Genomic DNA, 22,664 nt, shown 5'->3' with positions numbered 1-22,664 from the left:
TGTTCAATGAGGACATTCAAAGTGATTTTGAGCAACACTAAAAATAATATTGCAGGATTTGAGTCTTAGTGGAAACAGTTGGAGATGAGAAGCGCTTCAGCAACATGATGCCAAAAATTTAAAACAATGGCCATTATCATTTCAAAGCAGTACCCAGAAGCGCTAGAAGGTGATGTCCCAAATTGTGCTTTGAGGGAATTATTCTACATCTAGAGACTGTGCTGAAATGGCCACAACACACAAGGCGATCAGACAGTGGCATCGCAACAACATTTAAATTCCCTCAGTACACTGTCCGCTCTGAGGTTTGTTGGGTTTTTTTTTTTGTTTTTTTTCATGTCAGCCTGGTTCTTACGCCACAGTGTAATAACACTCCCATCTCACGGGGAATTCTACAGATCCCCAGGGATTCAAAAGGATGTCAGCCTCTCAACACTCTAAAGCCACTCTGAGACCAGCAGCAAAAAGAAATAGAACATTTGAGGGACGTTGGTTCTGTGTTGCTCACCTTTACATTGCATTCAGCTGGCTAGTATGGATTTATGTAGTCATAATCCTATTTATTTACCATTCATGTATTGTAGTGTGTGTCTGTGCTTCTAGGGGAGGCATATCTGTCAGTCCACTAGTTTAGTATAGACTGAAATATGACTGTTTGATGAGTTGCCATGAAATTATGTTCAGAGATTCCTGGCACCCAGTGGAGAAACCAGTTATTCATGGCTTTTCTTTTATTGGATCACCTTTTAATTTGACATATACAATCTGCGAGTTTGCTTGAAGCAGCAGCAACAAACTCAGTCTTCCCTTAGTGAAATCTAACACATCCTCAATGCATTGGGATAGTGATATGTCTACATGTGTGTACATTTGTGGTTTATGTATGGTCTATTGTATGGATTGCCACAAAATCTCTTACATGCAGTCATGCTCCCCAGAGGATAAATTGCAATACCTTTGGTGATACCCTAGTTTCACATGTGGCGCCATTATTGGATCAAAATTTTCATTTATCCCATATTTTGGTTTCTGACCAAGTATAGCACCTGCAAAACTAATAGCATCCCCATCTACCTCAGCTGTACTTTCTGTTAAGTGCTCATTTGGCACAATAAAACACCACATCAAGAAAGTGAACACTGGAAACATTGCACATGCTAAATGTCAGCTTGTTAGCATTGCTGTTCTGCTCATATTAACATACTGAGCATTAAGCACAGAGCCCCGTTGTGCCCAATTACAGCCTCATGAAGTAGCCAGCAAGGCTATAAACAATCATTTATCAGTTATTTATCTGGTTAGTAATAAAAGCTATTATTTGTAGGAAAGTGCAGAAGCATATTTATAGCTTCAGGATCAATTTGAACGGTGACGGCGACAAAGACATGTGCTATATGAAATGAAAAGCACTCCATTAGACAGTATAAAGCCCAAACGTAATATACTGCAAGTAAGAATAATGAATTCATATCAAAGAGTTCAGTCATTAGTAGACCGCTGCTGTGATCACACAGTAACAGGTATTTGACTGGTATATCAAAGAAAGCTGCTGTCCTGAACTTGAAAGGTGAATAATTTTTTTCCTTCATATCTGACAGACATTTAAGACACTCGGACAGGCAAGGAGACAGACGCGCTCACACGGCTCTGGACAAGCGAAAAACATTGCAGCGCTGCAGACATTGACATGCCAGTCACTGGCTGTAATTGATTTTCTTTTAAGGTGTAAAAAAGGTTTCAAACCCCTGTATTGATGTAACCTCTATCTAACAAGACGAGCAAGTGTGCGAATGTGCATGCGTTCGAGAGACAAATACAGACTTAGAAGCTGAGTGAAGGTAAGTGTCTGTGAGCTAAGGAGAGAGAAAGAGACAGACAGATATTGTGAACACATATAAAGTGGACAACTGGCCAGCATAGGCTGTTCCAGTAGAATAATGGGAGCTGATGGGGATCAATTGGTAAATTACATGCTGCACTGATTGCCAATCTATACAGTGGCTGCTCTTACACAGCTAAAAATGAAGAAGGCCACACTGACTGAATCTGATTGTGTGTGTCAGCAAAGGGATCTGATATTGAGTCCACACATAGACACACATACACACACTCATGCATGTGAGGCTACATGAACAATCACTTACAGTAGCTTACATCCTCATGCACAGACGCACAAACACAAAGCATGGTGACAAATTAGTCTCTGTGTGTTGCACTGTCAGCAACACTAAATTAGAAGACAAGCAGACCTTTTCAGGCTGAAATGAAATACCTGAATTGAAAACAGGTTTCCTACATTTCCCCTGTTACTCATCAACACACTCATTTAGTTTGGAGTTGATTTAATTTATGGAAAGGTTCCTGAGGCATATCTCATCCATTCTGGGGCTCCCAAAACATTTCTTTTGGTGATAAAATTTTTGTGCCTCTCTTAATTTGGTTTAATTTACTGCAGCAACTAATGAGTGATGGAAGGAGAGACCAAACCACTCTGAAGGCTTTAAGGCTTCTGAATGAATGAATGAATGAATTCTAGTGCGTAATGTCACCTTACATTTTTGAGAGAAAACAAATATACACAATCTGCGGGAATCCATGAGCTTTGATTGTGTGTCTAATAAATTAGTACTTAGTAAAGTACAGCTTCAGTTCACTTAAAAGAAGGTGAATCAGGACTAAAAAGTGTTCCTTTTTATACATTTTAGAAGTTGTCATGAGAGGCTAAATGGGAGGGAGTATAAATGCTGCATCATCTATTGATCGGTGGTATCTTTCAGACCAAGGGCAGCACCTGAGGATGAAACAGTAGCTCAAGTTGGCCACAGATGCATTTGATAAACACAAATACATTACAAAGTAAAATAATAATTGAGACTTAGAGTCTACAGCTGGTGGTGTCCTTCTGGTGTCATCATGTAGAAGCACAAAGCCTGCTGATAAACACCTGTAATTAGCTAATGCATTAAAGATTATTGCTCCCCTCATGACTGATAGAAAATTAAACAAAGCATTGTTTTAAAAAAGTCTAGACTCCGGGTCATTAATTAAATAATCATTATCAACAACTGTCAACATACCTAGATTACAAGCTGTCTAATTATTAATATATGTAATGATAACAGTAGGGATTAAAAATGATTTATTCTGTGCCGGCAGCTACAGCTGTAGACTTGCTGATGTTTGCGTCTGTGCACAAAAACTCACACATACTGGACCCTCGCTACCTCGCTTGACAGTGTACAGACTATCACTTTATCTGTCTGCCACAATTAAATAATCATCACCTGGTGCTGAAAATAAACCGCTCGCCTTCCCTCAACCCCACATCGGGTCTACCTCTGTCTCAGCTGAAATTAAGCACTGGAGCAGAAAGAGGCAGAAAAGAAAAGAAACTAAGAGAGAGAGAGAGGTGCAAAGTTTGCTTTTAAAAGGCTCTGGCATCCCAAATTGATACATAAGAAAAATTCAAAAGCACAAGGTAAAAATACAATGAGGCCCTTGATGATTTTGTCTTAAACACTTACTACTATCCACAATTCCAAGCCTCTGTGATATAAATCAGGTGTTTATTATGCAGTCTAGGCTAAATGAAGCACTCATGGGAATGAAAAACCACAGTATAATTACTGAGATTTGCATAAAGAGCACAGAGAACAGACAGTAAAATCTTTTTTTTTTTAATAACAAAGAAAGTCTTGGTCTCAAGAATTAAAGTTGGAAAACAAGTGGTGCTTTACTATTTGATATTTAACATGTTGGGGCCCTTTTCTGCCCACCTATGAAGCAAATAGTTTAAATTTGAAAGAAAAAAATGCCTTAGAAAATCCAGCTTTTGAAGAACAGATGTAAAATGTATCCGCTGTCCTGAAAAAAAAAATTATTATTTATAAAAAGAACAAAGAAAATAAATGTCTTTGGCACCAACTTTAGCTGGGGAAATGCTATATATAACTCAATCTATTATGTGTCCCCAGCTGAATTAAAATGTTAACTAAAAGCTCCACATGGCAAAGGAAAAGGGACTCTGATGTGAATTGATGCCCAATGTAAATCTAAACCCAAGTTCTCAAATTGCATTGTGTATATAAAAAAAAAAGTATTAAAGAGGTACACAATAAAAGATGCTAAGTTTGGTTCAAAGTGACATTAAGTTCCTGTGATAATTAAAAACCCTGGGGACCGGCAACAGAGCAGAGCCACCATAAAGAAGATTTCATACACAGTTTCTGTGATCTTGAGCGGTGCAGTTTATGTCCGTGAGCAACATTCCTCAAAGCTCCAACACTCACCAGCCAGTGTGGACCGGTGGGTGGATTTTCTTTCCAATAAAAATGTAAACCATCAACTAAAACACGACAGTGTTTGAAAACAATCGCTGTAATCTTTAGACCCTTAGTGAGAGAGAGCAGAATTCACCAGGAGTCGAATTTTCCGCTGTGAAATCGGTCTTCAGCTATTTGCCAAACTGTGCGCCTGTCATTAGTCCCCTCACTGCACTTCTTCGTGGTTATTTAATTATTCATTGTTCAATACAGATAATTCTAGATTAAGCCAATGTGCTATAATCCTTTAGATTTTCATAATAACAAACCCCATTTTTTGATACTAGCGGTTGACATTTTGTCAGCAGTGGCTACTCAGTGGATTTGCATTCTAATTATCTCACTATGCTGTGGTTTTAATTCTAATTGCACACTCAAAAGGGTTTCAAAGGAAACCACAAATGCGCATAATTGGACATGATGTGGAAGACAAACGCCAGTGCATGTTGGCATTTCATTTGAAATTGCTCTTTGGTCATTGATTAAACCCCTCAAAATTCATCACTGTGTAATAAAGTGATATATTTAAACTTTAAAAAAAAAAAAAAAAAATATATATATATATATATATATATATATATATATATATATATATATATATATATATATATATATATATATATATATATATATATATATATATATATATATATATAATCCCTTACTATACCTCTTTCTTCCCTCACCCCTCCTGGCTATTTGCAGCTACAGCTCACCTCTGCTCTAACACTGTACAACTACGCTGTTCTACACAATGCCAAGCTGCAGTATTGGGGTAATTCAGTCATGCGTGTCCAGATCTAAACCCAACTCTACAGAATGATGAGGGAAGTCCTTTCCCATAAGCTGATGGGATTTGTTTCTTAGATTTTTTACATATGAAACTCCAGCAGTTTGAACCTGTGATTTTGGGACTGTCACTGTCAGGGCGTCTTTCGTCAAGGACAAGGTGACACAAACTGCTCTTATTTCTGTAACATTTCCAACTCAAAGCTACTCATAGCAGCCCATTAGCCTACCAGGAATTCAATCTTGAGGAATGTCTTTTATACATGAGGACCAGCATGGAATCTCACATGATGTGTGTCACTAGCAGAATTACATGTAAATCTGCCATGCATCATGTAAAATTGAATAAAAAAATAGAACCCCAGAAATTACACACCACACCCTAACAAATGCAATGTTATTTGGACATATTTTACATGGTACAGTAAGAAAAATGTATGGTTTTGCTCTGTGTGTCACTGGAGTCCATCAGTTCTTTTATGTCTTGATGAGTCCAGAGAAACATTTGATCGTTGTCCAAAGCCTGAGGACTGTATACAACTGGCTCAATGAATTATGAAACCCTATTTAACGTGAGATATATGCTTAAACTACACCAACATAGACTAAAATCTCGGCTTGGATTTCTGAGATGTTATTCTAACAGGTTGCTAACTGATAGCAGCAGTTAACAAATAGCAACTGTTTGCGTGACAGCTCTTATGTAGCTAAAGATAGGTTCAGAAACCTGACTGAATGTGCCAGAAGCTATATGCAGTTTCTGGTTGAAATGCCCAGTATATGTCAGATATATGAGTAATGCAGGATTCACAGAAAAAAATATATGACAGCTATTGCTATTGCTATGCCAATATCTACAAGACAGCTATTGAATAACGATCCATCAAAAACATGGAATAATTTAAAGTGAATTTCTGTCCTATATGTCAGAAAAGGACAGAAGTTTTCTTCTGGGACACACCCATGTAACTGGGTGTGAGTTAAAATCCCACATGGGATAATTTCACACATCCTAATTCACTATATGTTTACGTTAACTTATTGGATGGGTCGATAAGTTCTTAGTGTGATATGAGCATTACACATTATCTGTCTATGAACTTATCTATTTGTATGTGTCAGAAATTACCAGCCATTGATCAGAGAAAAAGATATGAGATACAGCTGTTAGTGTTTCCATTTTAAATATCTACTTCACCACCACTGCCTCCTCTTATAGTGATGAAGATATGATTTGTGTAAAAACATGAGTTGCTGCATTTTATTAAAAGGTCCTAATATTACAGTCGTCCTTATCTCATCTTTTCAGAACAGAAACGTTTGTTGACTGACTACAAAATTAAACTGCGAGTGAAGAGTAGTCAGGAAGAAAACGTGACATTATTGTTTAGGTAGAAGCTCATCTTTAATTGTCTTTTGGTGCTGTGCCTGCCTTTGGGCACTTTCCACGCTTGCATACACACAGTGCTATTTTCCATTTATCCAAGATTAGCCTGATATGACTTCTTCAAGCAGCACAGTTTTCTAAGATTGTGACCAATTTATTTGTTATATAATGCATTCAGTTCATTACTCATTCTCCTTTGGGGGGAAAAAGTCAGTTGAGTCATTATTTGTAAGACAACAATTACCAGTAAAATTCTCATCACTGGCAGAGTCCTCACAACCAAAGTGGAATGGCAAGGTGTACACCCGGTAACAGTGATAAATGTCAGTGATGAATTTGGAGCATGAGTGATCCAAATGGCTCCAGATTTCACAGGATTATTATAGGATCGAATTGAGACGACCCACTACAACTTTATTGTAACAGCTGCCAGCGCAGTGAATTGGCTGCAAAGCCTGACAGCTGGGACGAGGACATCTACAGCTGTTACACACTCATATGGATTCTAACAGAGTGTCAAACCTGTAAACACTGGGCACCATTAAATTGAAAGCTGTAGATGTTCTGCAAGCACCGATAACACCCTGAACTGGAACAGAAATCTGTATAAATCAGAACAATCAGGGTTTGTTCGGAAAATGCAGTTCCTAATGGCCGCCATCTTGGCTCCACAATCCTGTTGCTGAGTAATTTGTTTCACTATAACCTGATTTATGGACTGCTTGGCACATCATCAGCAAACAGCTCCCAGTTCTAGAGAGAGGCATCTCCGTCGCTCGGTCTGAAACAGGTCTGGCTGAGTGGGAGGCCTCAGCCAGATGTCTCACCTCCTGCAACCTCCACTGGTCCAGTGAGCTAGCGGATGGTGCTGTGCATCATTTACTAGAAACGGGCTGTTTCATGCACCAACACTGAGTTTGTTCAGAGACACTGTGAACAGCCAGTTAAAGCTAAAATGAAAAAAATATATAGAACATAGTTTTTACTACTAATTCATATTTAGTTAATCCCATTGTTAGTCCCATTTCCAACAAACAAGCTTCATGAAGTATATTATATTGGACACTACAATGAAATGAACTCTTCATTGACTGTGTGTGTTGCATGTTCTTGATGTGAACTAAATTCTTTCGTGAATTCAAGATCTGCTGGGATTTTACCATTCAACACAGGGGTGGTAACAGATGTGGTGTCATGAATGTCAAACAGCTTGGGGAGTCACACCAGAAACCCATCTGGCAGTGAAAGTTGAGTTTATTTCAGTTGTACAGCACAAGTTATTATTCATTTCAAGACATATTTTGAGCCACACATAAAACATAATTCCAATATTTGCTCTTTTGGCTGTTTTGGTCCTCATCAACTACAAAAAACAACCTCTTGCTAGTTGCTAATATCTGTCTGCAGCAGACAGCAGCACCTACAAAGCAGAGAGAAACTGTTTATTTTCAAGCGATAATTCTTTGTAGGTTGTTTTCACATTGCCATTCAACTATTTTTGTAGATACTGAAACAAGATACCATTATATTTCAGTAACTGAGAAGACAAACAGTGGAAGAAGATATAATCAATGTTCCAATCATGGCAGACACATGTACCAGGAAACATTGTGTATCCCAATACCATAATACTGGGCCAATAGCTTTCACTCTTTGGAAGATATGAGATTCTGTTTCAAACCTAGGTTCCATACAAGGAAAAAAAAAACTAATGTATTCACGCTGTATTTTGAGAGAGAATTCTGCATTCGTTTGAATGGATTTCTATTGCAATCGTGAATATTTTTGGCCACAGCATCTGGCTACAATCAATGGAACTCTGTCTTCAGGCACTTTGCATAATTATTTGCCTTTTGTTGTATTAGTTGCCACTTGGTCTCTGGCATATACAAACACACCAGCAGCACAACCCTCTGCCTCTTTCAGTAAAACCATCATCCAATATGCATCAGGAGCTTCACTGGCACTTGTAAAAATTAGAAAACTGTGTGTGTGTGTGTGTGTGTGTGTGTGTGTGTGTGTGTGTGTGTGTGTGTGTGTGTGTGTGTGTGTGTGTGTGTGTGTGTGTGTGTGTGTGTGTGTGTGTGTGTGTGTGTGTGTGTGTGTGTGTGTGTGTGTGTGTGTGTGTGTGTGTGTGTGTGTGTGTGTGTGTGTGTGGGTAAAAGAGAGAATGAATTCAAGCTTGCATGTGTGTGTCCTTCACCTGTTTGTAGGAGAATAACAGAAATGATGCTGGCGACATGCCTTCATGTTCAGGATCTATGATGTGTGAGCATCTGCAGGCTGAGTTTCTGTCAGCCTCACATACATATTCAAACGGATATCTAAGAAAATCATCTGTTGGCTAGAAGGTTGCTGTGCTCCAGTGTGGGTTTTTTTGTTTATTTGTTTTTTTGTTTTCAAAACTTAAAGTTAAATGAAAAAGTTGATCATGAAAAAAGTTAAATACTATGGATATATACATATGCATTTTCATTTGGGTAATGACTTATGTTGGAACTAAATATGTTCTATAATGATTTTAAACAGTAACTGATCCTAGTAATGCAATCATGTGCACACAGTAATGTGGTACCATCCTGAAACTTCTTGAGACAGTTTTTAGCGCTTAATCGGTCGAAAGAAATTTACCAGAGGGTTTTTTAATTTTTATTTGGTTTGCTCTTTAGTTAAAGTTAAAATGTTCTAAATAAACTGAGCACTTACATGGTGCCCTGCCTTTGAGAGGGAGCCAGAAATACAATTTCTGATTACCACGGCCAAGTTTTCCAGAAAGCAACAGCGAGATAATTTCCTCAGTGTCTCATGAGGGACTTGTAACGAGCTGAGCACATGATGCAATGACTGCACAGTCAATACCACAAAGTCAAGTTAGAGAACTTGTGTTGCACAGACAATCCAGAGCATCATGTGAAGTCATTCTGATCAGATAAATAGATTAAAGCCTTGTAAAGTGGTGGTCCAGATCAGAGTCAAGGTTAAACTACAACGATTTTTCAGTTGCTCGGTTTACCGCTGTACTCTCCTCAAGCTACAACTAGTGCTGAGCTTTATAAACTACCTGCTAAGTCCTTAAGAGAGCTATTATCTACAGTAGATTGCCCTCTCAAGTCAAATTATTTCTCTGACTATCTTGCAGACTATCAGCCTCATGATGTGTCAAGTGGACCATTTCAACCCAGCAGGGTCCGTCCTTTTAGCCTGCGTTAATAAACACTCATTTTGTGAACTGCTGAGTGGGCTGCGTCAAGGCTAAGGGGTTGACTCTCTTATTAGCTGCTGTTTTCAGAACCATTGACAGGGTTCAGATTAATTTCCTTCAACTCTGTGAAGTAATCCAAAATTACTTACATACTCCAACATACTTTAACTTATAGTCCTCATGGCTTTTTTTTTTTTTTTGGAACAAGCACAGGAAGGTTTTTAAGCACTTAAGAAGCCTTCAGTAAGAGCTGGACTCTGTGTGCTCATTCTTTTTGCTTCCACTTGTATCACAGTGAACTAGTTAGAGGAATCAAGTCTACATTGTTAGAGACTCAGAGCTATAAATATGAGAATGCTAAAAGCATCAGTCAACCTGCGCATTCATGTCAGGTTTGGTTATTATGCTGCAGTGCCTTTATATAAATTTTTTTTTTTTTTTTTAATTATTTTTTAAAATTTTTTTATATGTCAACCATGGACTCAGTCTAGACACAAAACTAGACAGCAGAAAATTGTCTGCTGGTCAGCACAAAGGTTATTTCTCTGCCTTGAAAATAATAGTTTGACATTACTTTTAGATTATAAGTGTGTAAAAACAACTTTAGTTTTAAACAACTGGTGTTTTGTTTCACACTTATATGTTTATATAAATGCAGATTTAATGCACAATGCCTGATTTCTCTGATTTGAACTTGGCCACTGTCCTGCAGCATCCTTCTGCAATGATACAGTCCTGCTCCCAATACGCCTGTCAAGCACCATCAGCAATGGACACTGTATTTCCTCTATTGTGGCAAAATGGCGATCCTTCAACTTGAATTTCATTTGGGGGAAGAGAAAGAAGTCATATGGTGCCAAATCTGGTGAGAAGGTTGGCTGGAGAGAGACGATTGTGTTATTGTGGCCAAAATCTTGTACAGCCGGCTGTGAGCAGGCGCACTTTGGCACCGTGGAACATTCTCACTCAGCCTCCTCAGGACTATACAGTAGGACTCGCATTGACAGGCTGACCCTGGGGGATAAATTCCCAGTGCACAACCCTGTAAATGTCGAACTAAACAAGGAGTGTGCTTTTGGTTGCGATGCTGACCTGATGCACCCTCCTCAGTCTTGCAGGCTTTTCCACAGACTGCTGTTTGATCTCTTGATTTGAACTCTCATCGCCAGGAATGATGCTCGGCATGAAGGTTGGGTCAGTTTGACGTACAATGTGATGTTTTGCCTGCAGGTCAGATGTCCATGTTGAAATCATAAATTCACATCTGCAAGCGGTCAGAATTAGACTTCCACAGATATTCACAAAATGGCAGAAGCGCTGAGAGCAATACATCACTGCACAAGAAGACTGTCAGTGTCAAAGGAGACAGGAGCAAAATTTAAATTGTGGACAGTTTTTGCTTTTATAGATACAGTCTCGGAACTTTTTGATTGTGCCTGAGTCAATCTAAAGAGTTTGCATGAAAAGGCAATTTCTGAATGGATCAATATGAACAGATTTTACATTCTGAACCATTCATAGTCACTGTTTTTTTATGTTAGTGATTGAACTCCAGGATTGCAGTGTAATGTCAGTAATGTTAATAACTCCAGTCCAGTTCCAGTGAAGTCCAACACTTGACCCTGGAAGTTAATACAAACACTAAGTGTTGCAAGAGTATGAGTCACTGAATGGAATTAACAAATAAATAGCTGACAGGAGTTTTAATGAAAGACCATCTATGCTGGCAACAACGGCGACTGAAGCCACCACGTATAAACTGAATAAGAAATGACGCCTTGGCTGACATTTCAGACATTTTCTAAAGACAGCATTCACAATCTAGTAATGAAGTGACACTGTCCACATCCCATCCAAATGTAGTACTCCTGCCAGAATGAAATGCCACTGTCCTAGTATGTTACACATGTTAACATAAGGCCAGGGACACTATATGAAAATGATCCCTTTAGTTATTTTTGACCTGTTTTGCATTTTCTTTCTGCATTGTCTATTTAAACTAAATAACTCCATCATACTGTAGAACACAATACAAAGTATTGAAAGAAACCTTTAAGGAAAAATATTTTGCAGACTGTATTTTTTTTACCACAGAGCTATTCTAATGTATTCTCCAAATTGCATCAGCTTTACTATTTTTAATATGTGAACGGTACATTGCTTTCTGTTCATTTACAACTGAAAAGTCAACCAACTCCGCCTGCAGCATGAAGTGTACAAAATTAAATGTAAGCGCAGACAACAGACACTCCTGCCTCTAAGTCATAGCCGACTGATAAATGGCAACAAACACAGTGATAGATCACTCCATCCAGGTAAATTTGAAATTCTGTGTCTGTGCAGATCTCTACACGATCATTTAAACACTCGAAATACACAAACACATTCTAACTTTACCATGCACATGCTGTCAGTCCAAGGAAGGAGAATACATCACAGAGGAAAACAGAGAAAAACAGATAGAGAATGAATGAAAAATAGTCACAAAGAGACAAATTACAAAAAAATGGAAGGAGCAAGTGACATGAAGATGAAGAGAAACCAAGTGGTGAAAAATGAGTGAGTGAGAGCGAAACAGAGGGAACAGAGTGAGAAGTTGATAGAGATAGAGTGGGGCATCCATCAATCATGTGGCGTTGCTTCTGTCAGACACAAGTAATAGATGTGGAGAGATAGAGGAGAGAGCTGACACTCCTCTTCAATCTATCTCCACTCACTATCTGGGTTAGCTTGTCAGGTCTGCTCTGTCACTCCAGACCAAGACAATTACAGAGGAGAGGTGAGAGAGCTACAGTTGCATACAAACACATGGATCCAGACAGAGACACTGACACACACTGTAACACTGAACAGCTGTTTCAGAGACGAGAAGAAGGAACGTGTAAGACAGAGAAAGACTTGTTGTGATCAGTCATCTATGACACACTGATGACAAGAAACTATCCACTTATTTAACATGCTAAACAGATACAGACTAGATATGATGATACAACAGATATGATACTGAAAGAAACTGTGACAAAAAGCCAATGGTTTAAAAAATAGATATATACTATACTTTTTGCAATTTTAAAAGCAAATGACCAGTATTTAAATAAAACACAAAAAAATGATGTCATCATTATCAATAATCAGCTCAATTAAGACAGATTTTCTTGTTTTTAGTATCAATATATCAGAAAAGAAATTCTACTTTTCTGTCACGGTAACTGTGCTGATTTGAAAGTTTTGATATAAAAATGAATCCATTTGTCATTCATTTTTTTAAATCAAACTACCGCAATGCCCTTTGAATGCTGTTAACGTGTCTCACACACTGTAAAAGCCTTTCAGTAAAAAGACTTTATGGACACTTTTATCATGAAACAACAGCAAAACTCTTCAGTAATGGTAATTATGTTCGTTCAGGGTTAGCCACTCATTTCTACATTCGGGCTTTTACCATTTTCTGGTGGATTAATCTTCCACTGTCAATTAGAAGAGATGGTGCTTTAGTTTAGTTTGAGAGAAACATAGATCTCCATTATATACAAAGTGACCATAAGCAAGCTTTTTCCAAAACTATCTGTGCACGCACCGCATCACACATAATTAATGGAAGAAGCATTTAGACCCTCTAAAATATGATAATTTAATACTTTAATTATGGTGCTTAATGCACTTGACCAGATGTGTTGATGGGGCTTTAGTTGTCAAACAACCAAAGTTTAAGCTAATATTTTTAGACATCACGGCCAATCAAATCAACTCCTTCCATCCACCTCCACAGCAGTTTCTTTTGTAACTGTCCAAGAGTGATATACCCACAGTAGATAAGACATCCGCACATGTATCTGTTCCACATCTCTGGTTGCAAAACACCAGAAATCCCTCATGTAACCTAGCTGTGAACAGTCAGGTGAGAAGAAAATGAAAGCCAGCCTACTAGAACATAGTTTAATTCTTCATAGCAATGAGTATGAATCGGACACACTCAAAACAGCACTGTATTTCAGAAACGTTGACATGTCACCTTTGATGTGTATTTATTCTCAGAAATATCTTTTGGTAATATATGATGAAAATGTAAACATATAAATTATTGATCTCCTGTGGCTTGAATTGTGCCTCTTTTGCATGTCAATTTGGACAAACGCATCCAAAATGAAAAATGTAAGTGTAAAAATACACCTAAAAATACACAAGTCTATGCAGTGGTCAGTGTACATTGCAGGCACTGCTGCAAAGTAAAACCAAGATTAATCATTCCTTAGGCAGAGGATTGCTCCTGCACAATAGTACAGCAGCAAACCTCTGCTGTTCTACTGTACAGTACAGCAAAGTCAGGCCCAAAGGTGGGTCAAAGGATGGTAAAAATAGACATCCATAGTACTCTTGGCACATTTGAGATATATCCACAGCTTCAGGTACAACCTATATAAGCCCCTTTACTGTGGACTGCATGGTAGAGAAGTGTAGCATTGATTCACATAGTCACAATAAATCAGCAAAATATGTCTTGGGCTGTGACAAAAACCAAAAATAAATAACACATTCAAAATCACTGTCAAAAATCGACAAAATGTTGCTGGTAGAGGAAGAAGAAAGAAAAGGAAAATAATAAACTGCCGTCCCCAGAGATAAAGTTTGGAAACTTCCAGGATGCTGCGGTTTAACTGAGCAGTGTTGCATCCCTGTGCCTGCCTGCTCGACACAGCACCATTCTAACACCACGCTGCTTGGCATTCAGCTCACCGCTCGCTCCCTCTTGCTCTCCTTCTCTTTCTGCTGGCACCGTCCCTCCTTCCCTTCACCTCCCCCCTCTCTCCCTCTCTTTCTTTTTCAGCAGCCTCTCTCCCCCGTTCCTCCCTGGTGAAGTGGGATTGCGCCACTGAACCAGCATCTGTTGCCACGCGCATGCATGCACCTGCACGCATACACAAACCGTGTCAACATTTAAACCCCCACCGTAGTGGACAGCATGTCACAGATTTTGGATATTAAAACTACAAAACAGCGTGTCGCCATATCACAGTCTTTACACCTACAGTCTCATTACGAAATATTCTCACCTCATGCTTCTATTTTTTCCTCTCATTTCTCATCCCCTCCCTTCCTTTTGTTATTTTTCCCTATTCCCCTCCTCCTCACGCTCTCTCGCCCCCTCCTCACTGCTCTATTACTTCCCTTATTATCTGTCTGCTTCACCAAAATACAGAATTTGCTCTTAATTGACCTGCCTTGTTGAATAAATGTAACTCCTCTCCTCCAGCAGTCACCTGAGTTCCAGTTTTGTTTTCTTCTTGCTGTCAACTTCTCATCTTTTTTTGCAGTTTATCTTATTTTCTCCTCTAATACAAAGCCCTTACTGTATCCCACTGCTGTGCATGATTTCTTTTTTTTTTGGAAGTAAGGCACACATCTTCAAATATCCAATGTAAATGTATATACTTTCAGTGTGTATTGAGTTAGAAGCACTGCATGAGCTTCTCCTGTGCATACAGACCTATACATTACTTCCCCACAGTGATGAAACTATTTCCCTCCTCTGTGTAAAACTCATCGAGCCTCTCTGTGTGAGTTCCATTTCTATTCTTCTCTGTCTCTCACACAGACACATCAATCAATTAGACTTACACTCCTCCAGAATTTACACTGCTCTTCAGCATCATTATTCAACCTGACGTTGACAAAAAAGAGAGGTATTTTATGTGATACTGAGAATAGATGGCTCTTTTGTTCCAAGTTAGCTCAAACAGAGCTTGGAACACTTTACTATGGTTACAGAAAAGTCTGGACCAGACTAATAGCACAGACCTAAACCGCTCAGCGTTCATTATTGCTATAATGCATGAAATGACTCCATTAGTACTGACAGTCCCTGTTTATGCTACAATGAAAAAAATGACTGAAGTTGTTCTATCCCTTGCTCCTAAATAATCTAAACAGTCTCCCTCCCTTTCAGATCAAGCTGTCCTCTTCCCTGCTTTGAATCGGCATGGTTCAGTAAACTGTAAATATGATAAAGAGCCCTGCATTGTGAGCTCTTGAAGAAGCAGCAGTGTTAAGAGACTATTGCTTTTTAATTGTCATATGCCATCTGCCATCAATCTCCCACCTCTGCTGTGCTCAGTTTGGAAGGAGGAGACTGAATTATAGAACAGCAGTAAACATATGACTGCTGTGTTCAAAATTAGCCTTTAAAATACATTTTTACAACAGCTTTTCTCACTTTCTGGCTGTTATGTCTCTAGTATGTTTTCAGTATAAACCCCAATAAGCCACAGGGATCATGAAGTGCCACTTTCACGGCCTCTTTTCAAACTGGAAATCAGGGTCAAACGAGTCTGCCCTTCCACTCCGCGGGAAATGTCTGCCTGTCCTGAGTTCACTGGTTACAGATGTGAGCCTGCTACTTAATCAGTTGTAGGGATTTTTGTACTTTTGGAGAAAACTGAAAAAATGCTTTTTGGCTTTTTTGGAGAGATGTAGATGAGATGAAAGATGCAACATATGTAGATGTGATGATACCACCACCAGCTGGTTTTCTTTATTTAGCATATTGATTTCAAACAACTGATTTAACTGTCCAGATGTAACAGAATTATACCAAGCAGCACTTCTAAAATTAACAAATCATCACATTATATCTGGTTTGTGTGTTTTGTTGGGGGTTTTTTTTGGTCATTTTCTGTACAAAAACTAAAATTCAGAAACATCAAGTTGTGGTTATGCAGATATCTATGTGTTTTGCATGTGATAAATCTAGCTGGGTGACAGAGAGGCCTAACCAGTAAAATACTGTTGTCCAGAAAACAATACAACTGAATATGATCTGTATATATAATCTGTAACTCTGCTTTTCTATTTAATCAGTGCAACTTTACATGCATGCACGTGCTTCAGTGAGTTAGACGCTATTTTTGCCACAGTGTTAGACTATAGAGACGTCAATAAAACACCAAGTACAGACACCACATTATTTGACGGCAACATTTTCAAATGCATTACAGAATATGATGCATTAGGCTTTCAACATATTATATAGCATGATACCATCATTCTGCTGTGAGTAACAACCACTTTCATTAGACACCAGTACATTGAAAAGAACAGTTCCATTATGCTATGATGTAACTTCAGCTGGGAGATAACAATTGAATTACAATATTTATTGTTGCCAAGTTAAAGATGGAATTAGCTTCATGTGGTAAAGCGGAATGTTGTAGTAATGCGGTTGGCCATTATGCAAAAACTGCTGTGTTGTTCCTGGAAGCTGTTTGACAACCAGCTGAGACTCTAGTAAGTTACTGCACCCAACAAGAAATTGTACAGCACAAAGCCTGCATCTATCCATCCATCCTTTCAACTAGGCAGAGCACTCCAGACAAGGTTTTTCAGCACCTCCTAGGGATCCCAAGGTATTCCCAGTTGCCATATGAGATATGTAATCCCCCCAGTGAATTCTAGATATACCCCAGGGTCTCCTCCCAGGTGGCCATGCCTAGTAAACCTCCAAAGGAAGGCGCCCTGGAAGCATCCAAATTAGATGCCTGAATCTCCTTTGCTAGTTACTTTTAATGCAAAGGACCAGCGACTCTGCTATGAGCTCCCTCCGGATGTCCTTCAGTTCAACTCTAATCCTGAGCTCAACCACCATACAGAAGAAACCCTATTTCAGCATCAGTGACGTCATTGTTTCTGTCACTACCCAGAGCTCATGACCATAGATAAGGAAAGACAAGACCTTTGCCTTCTGACTCAGCTCCTTCTTCACCACATCAGTCTGGTACAAAGCCTGCATTACTGCTGACGCTGCACCAGTCTGTCCGTCCATCTCATTCTCTCCACTTTCCCATCACTTGTTAACAAGATCCCAAGATACTGAAACTCATTCTCTTAAGGCGGTAATTCAGCTCCAACCCAGAGAAAATAATCATTGGTTTCTGGTAGAGAACCTTGACATCAGATGTGGAGGTGGTGACTCTGATCCGGGCCACTTCATACTCAGCTGCTTAGTGCGAGCTGAAATCTGAAGAAGCCAACAGAATCACATCATCTGCAAAAAACGGAGATCCAGCTCCGAGGTTCCCAAACTGGTCATCCTTCTCACTCTCATAGAACCTTGAGATCCTGTCTATGAATGTCTCAAACAAGATCAGAGACAAGGGGCAACCTTGGTGGAGTCCAACACCCACCCACCAAAGTTTTGGGGTGCTGTTCAGTGTATTTCCCAAAATACTGAAATATTTTTTCAGGCCTACACAATGTGGTTGGCCTTTTCTCGTGTGCACAGCTTTACCTTAGAGTGCTTGACGCTATTAGAAAGACTGATATACTCCTCAAGCAGTGACCAATTAAATGATCCCATTCACTTTAGCTAAATTAAATTCAATAATATTGCGGTTGCTATTTATTCCTCAGTTTCAGCCATTAGCGTAGAATGTCCTGTTCTCAACAAATGAGAGTGTTTACACACATTAAAATTGTCTAACAATGACTCAATATGGGTAAAGGTGTTTTTCAAAAAGGCAAAACAAAACAGTTAATGTGATTTTCCACTCAAAACATGAATAGCTTTTCTCAAATGAATAAATACATTAATATTCAGAGTAATGTCATGGATTCTCTGACTTGATGGTACAAATTGGTCTGTTTATGATCATCACACGGTTTACATCCAATTTCTTTCATATCACCACACTGCAAAGTCACCAATACCCCCAAGGCAATTGATTTCGAAGTATTTATTGATATTGATTAATGTATTTACATGCACATATATAGCTAAGAATCTACTTTGGTACTGCTTCAAGTAAATGTCATATAATTTCATAAGAATTGCATTCATTCCATAAGAAAATTCAAAAAAGGAGCTGGATTAATGCACTTCAGCCAATTTTAGTTTAATTTTGCTGCCACGTGTGTGTACTTACCGTTTCCATGGCAGTGTGGGAATATTCTGATTATTTGTGTGCACTAGTATTCATGAGTGAAATTTAAAGAAACAATAATAGAGCTTCTCAAAAGAAAGCTTGACCAGAATATGAGCCATAAACCAGAATAACCAACAAACATGTCAGTTACTCAGACAATGTAGAGAATCAGTGCCTTGCAAATTAAGGTTCACTTTAGGGATACATCAACTTTTCTCCTAATTATACAACTGCAAGTCCGCTGGTCTGACAGTCTTCTTTGAGCGTGTTTAAGGTTTAAAGTTCAATCTTAATCAAATCCTTTGTTGGTGTTTGAGTTTTACAGTTGCAGCATAAATGGGATCATGATCAATAGTACAGGCTGGTAGCAAGTGCTCTTCATGATTCCATTTACGTTGCCCACTGCATTCCAGCATACTGATTAATACGATGATTGCATGCATTAAGACTGCGATTTGAAATGCATTAAAAATCCCACAACTAACTGAATCTTTCAGAATTCTGCCCAGACAGCACTTGGAGCTACAAACAAGCTCAAACAAGACGTATGAATACAAGTGAGAGAAAGGAGATGACAAAATATTGGCAAGAGAGATTAAAATATCGAACAAGGCTCCGGCTAAGCCACAGGTAGACACATTTGTAGAAATAAACAGGGAAAACCAGTGGACAACTTCCAGCAAAGCTCATTTATTCCTGCATGTGTGTTTACATGTGTTTTAGGGTGGCTTAAAGCCATTGCAAAACCCAATCAAAATGCAAATGGGGCCAGTTAGGGATGAGAAAATTTAGCAGGTAAAGAGGATCTGATGAGCTGACACAGCAAGCTAAATTGTTGTGCCATCGCTCGCTGTAGCTTTTTGTGGTTTCCACTCTGTGTCTCTCTCTGTCTCCACGGTACAGCAAAGACCATTACTCAGCAATCCATCGGATAATACCATATGCTATCTACAGCAGAGTATTCTACATTTGGCCTCCAGCATCGTATTGTTCGAGCTCTCTTAGAAGATCATTTCCATGCAAGCTGCAACACCTGCTCTCTCTATCTTTTCCTCATTCCGCTCCTGTACCTCCTTTCCCACCAACTGCCCTCCCAATCTATTTTATTCCATTACCTCCTCCCTGTCCTCTTATATTTTCTCCACTCACCTTTCCTGCAGACCTCTCTCTCCTGCCATTATACCACCCTTCTCCTCCTTTATCATCCAGCTCATCTCCTCTCCTTCTGTCCTTTGCCCTCATCCCCCAAAGGACTCATTTTAAGCCCCTCCAGTCTCACTTCTTCTCCTCCCTTGTCTGCTCTTACCCCGTCCTATCTTCCCCACCTCACCGGTGTGCTTCTCCAATCAAACCTTCACCTCCAAAACTCTCAGACTCCTCTTTACACCCTTCTTCTGCCATGCAGTTCCATCTACCTGCACACTATTTAAGCCTCTTTCTGTACATCTCATTCCATCATCTGGTGGATTTCTTCACACTTTGCATCCTCGGTAGCATCTCCTGTCTTTAATCTAGAGAGGGGATATCACCGTGTCTAAATCGTATGGGAGAGAAAACACCAGCGCCATTATCTCTCCATCTGCCATCTATTCTGTCTCAACTCGGCTCTTCTAAAATTACAAACCAACCTCTGAAAACCAGGATGCGGCACGAAAGAAAAAAAGAAAGAAAAGCCAGGAGATACAGACAGCAGAGGGTGATGGAGGGAGGAGAGGGAGGATAATCGGACAGAGGGGAAAAGTAGATAAAGAGACTGTCATACCTGCGCGTCTCCTCCTCTCCTGTTTGGTAGAAAAGCCTATTCTCCTCCGCGTGTCTCCTCCCTTTTTATCAAGCCAAGGTGAAGAACTCCGCTCAGCAAATAAAATGTTAAATAATTCCCTTTTCGATCAGACACATTTTCAAACCAAATAAGAAATCATATCCACTTTCCCCCCCTTTCCTCTCCGGTCTTGTAGCTGCCGCGCAAGGCTGGCCGCGCTGCGGGGCTCCTGGAGGGAGGTGGTGGCGATGGGGGGCGAGCCAGGCGGTTCAATTTAGTTCCCGTTGAGTTTGCATGAAAAGCCCAGTGCGGGTAGTATACCGGTGGCAGACTGTAACCTCCAGCAATCCGCTGCTGATCCACTGGGACAGGACTGTGAGAGTGGGGGAAGAAAAAACGCCGCTAAGCCGGCGCACCGCCGCGTTGCGCACTCATTTGGTCTCCATATGAGCTCCTCGCGTTTCTGTTAGGACTCAGTTAAACGGTCATTTGAAGGAAATATAGCTAAGCTTCTTCGCAGGAATCCAGTGTCTAAAGAGTAGAAGGGAAATCGGTGAAAAATATCTGCTAAAGAAACGACTCTGGACTCGATCGTACCGTTCCAGGTTACTCAGCTGGTCTCCACGGAAGCTCCCCTATACATGTTCTTTGCTTCCACGTCCAGCAGCTGCCCCAACATCACATCTCACTCATTCACAGCTCTTTGCATTTTGTTGCTCGTAATAATCCTTTCTGTTCGGTTTTTATACGTCCCAATGTCTTCCACAGTTAAGAAATAGAAGAATACAGCTGGAGAAGAAGCTGCAGAATCACGGGGAGCTTGGATAACAGCTCGTTTCCCCCTTTTCCAGCTACAGAAGTGACTTTGTCTTGACCTCTCTCTCTTCTCTCCAAGAGAAGGCGCCGGACAGCAGTGCGGGCTGCCCGGCTGGATAGCCGCCTATAGATAGAGGCAGAGGATGATAAACCTCTCTAGGAAAACATCTCCGGTCCTTATCCTCTCGTTAAAAACGCGCTCTGATCCGTCTCGGTGAGCGCACCTCTCCTGCAGTTACTTTCCCAGTGTGCGGCGGCTCGTCCCGGGAGGCGCTACGCCCACCAGCTCCTCTGCTGTCTGCGTCTCCGGATCAGTGTCCTGCTCCTCTATTGACAAGTCGCTGCTCCAGAGATCACAGAGCTGCTAATAACAGATGGATGCGCAATGACGACGGCGGCTGATGCCATCGACGGGGCGTTTTGCCTGAGGGGGGAAGTACAGCTGATATAATTCAGAGTCTGTTAGGAGACACAATAGACACTGGTATGGTCAGAGGGTTCTCAAAGTATGGGGCGGGGACCTCAAGGGCGCCGATTGGATGCAGGTGCGCCCTTGGGAAGAAATATACGCAAGTCCCATCTCCTGATTTCTGATCATATTTATTATGATGGTGATGATACACAATAGTGATCAAGTGTTAAATTGCCAAAACACTGTCTGTGCAGGTGCTGGAAGTAATTTCAGCGCTTAATCCATATAATATGGTAATCAGATATTCTAGAAATAACAGTCATAAAAATCTCAACTTCTGTCTCATGCACAATGTCTTTTTTTAAAAAGAAATATTGGCACAGTATCAGAAGCAGAGGTCAAAGACGATTACTTGGTCTAGCTGAAATCATTATTTACTGATTTCTTCAAAACATAAAAATTCCAGGAGTCAGAAGATAAATATGTCTTCATTTTAATGCAACATTTTGATAATGAAGCAATCTAATGATGTTAATGAAGCAAAAACTCTCAGATTCCAAAACCATGTTCACAATCTCATGCACATTGATTTGTTTTTTATAATTATTATATTTTTAATATTGGAAATACTTAAATATGTGGAACTTACCTCAGGTGGACTCTTGGTTGTCAGTGGAGGCAAAATTGGCAGCTACTTTCCATCTTACTTTTAAAGCAATATGCTTCTTGGCTTTCTTGCCAAGAGTTAGATGAGAAGAGTGATGCCATTTTTTTCTGTCTGTGCAGCAAATATGAAGGTGCTTCCACCTCACTGTGACAGCAAAACTCCAGGAGGCCGTCCAAGTTGGAAAGCACATAACCCCTCATAAAGCCACAAGATATAGATGTACACTCTGTTCTTTATACAGATCAAACAAAGGGGGATGTAAGGTGTTAATTTAGTATGCTTTAGGGATTCAGTCGGTGGATTTACACGCAGCCAGACTAACTGTTTCTCTTGTTTATAGATTGAATGCCAGTTTAAGATAACTGGTAGTAGATTCATTGTTGCAGTCACAT

At 39.8% G+C, this 22,664-nt stretch overlaps 1 protein-coding gene across 3 annotated transcripts in view; it reads right to left on the bottom strand.

Moving 5' to 3' along the window:
- The window catches only part of zgc:172282 (leucine-rich repeat and fibronectin type III domain-containing protein 1-like protein), a 196,664-nt gene extending 174,982 nt beyond the window's left edge, over positions 1–21,682 (bottom strand). For 2 of the 3 annotated variants that reach the window (XM_035946634.2, XM_035946635.2), the window contains exon 1: positions 20,378–21,682. The gene's annotated coding sequence lies outside the window, so the exon portion shown is untranslated. The remainder of the gene's footprint in view (positions 1–20,377) is intronic. The other variant, XM_023266811.3, reaches the window with a different exon arrangement.
- Between the last annotated feature and the right edge of the window lie 982 nt (positions 21,683–22,664).

Source organism: Amphiprion ocellaris, chromosome 7 (genome assembly GCF_022539595.1).
Source record: "Amphiprion ocellaris isolate individual 3 ecotype Okinawa chromosome 7, ASM2253959v1, whole genome shotgun sequence".
Taxonomy (NCBI): Eukaryota; Metazoa; Chordata; class Actinopteri; family Pomacentridae; genus Amphiprion; species Amphiprion ocellaris.
The sequence above is the reverse complement of the archived record's forward strand: the minus strand, read 5'-3'. Positions and strand labels throughout refer to the sequence as shown.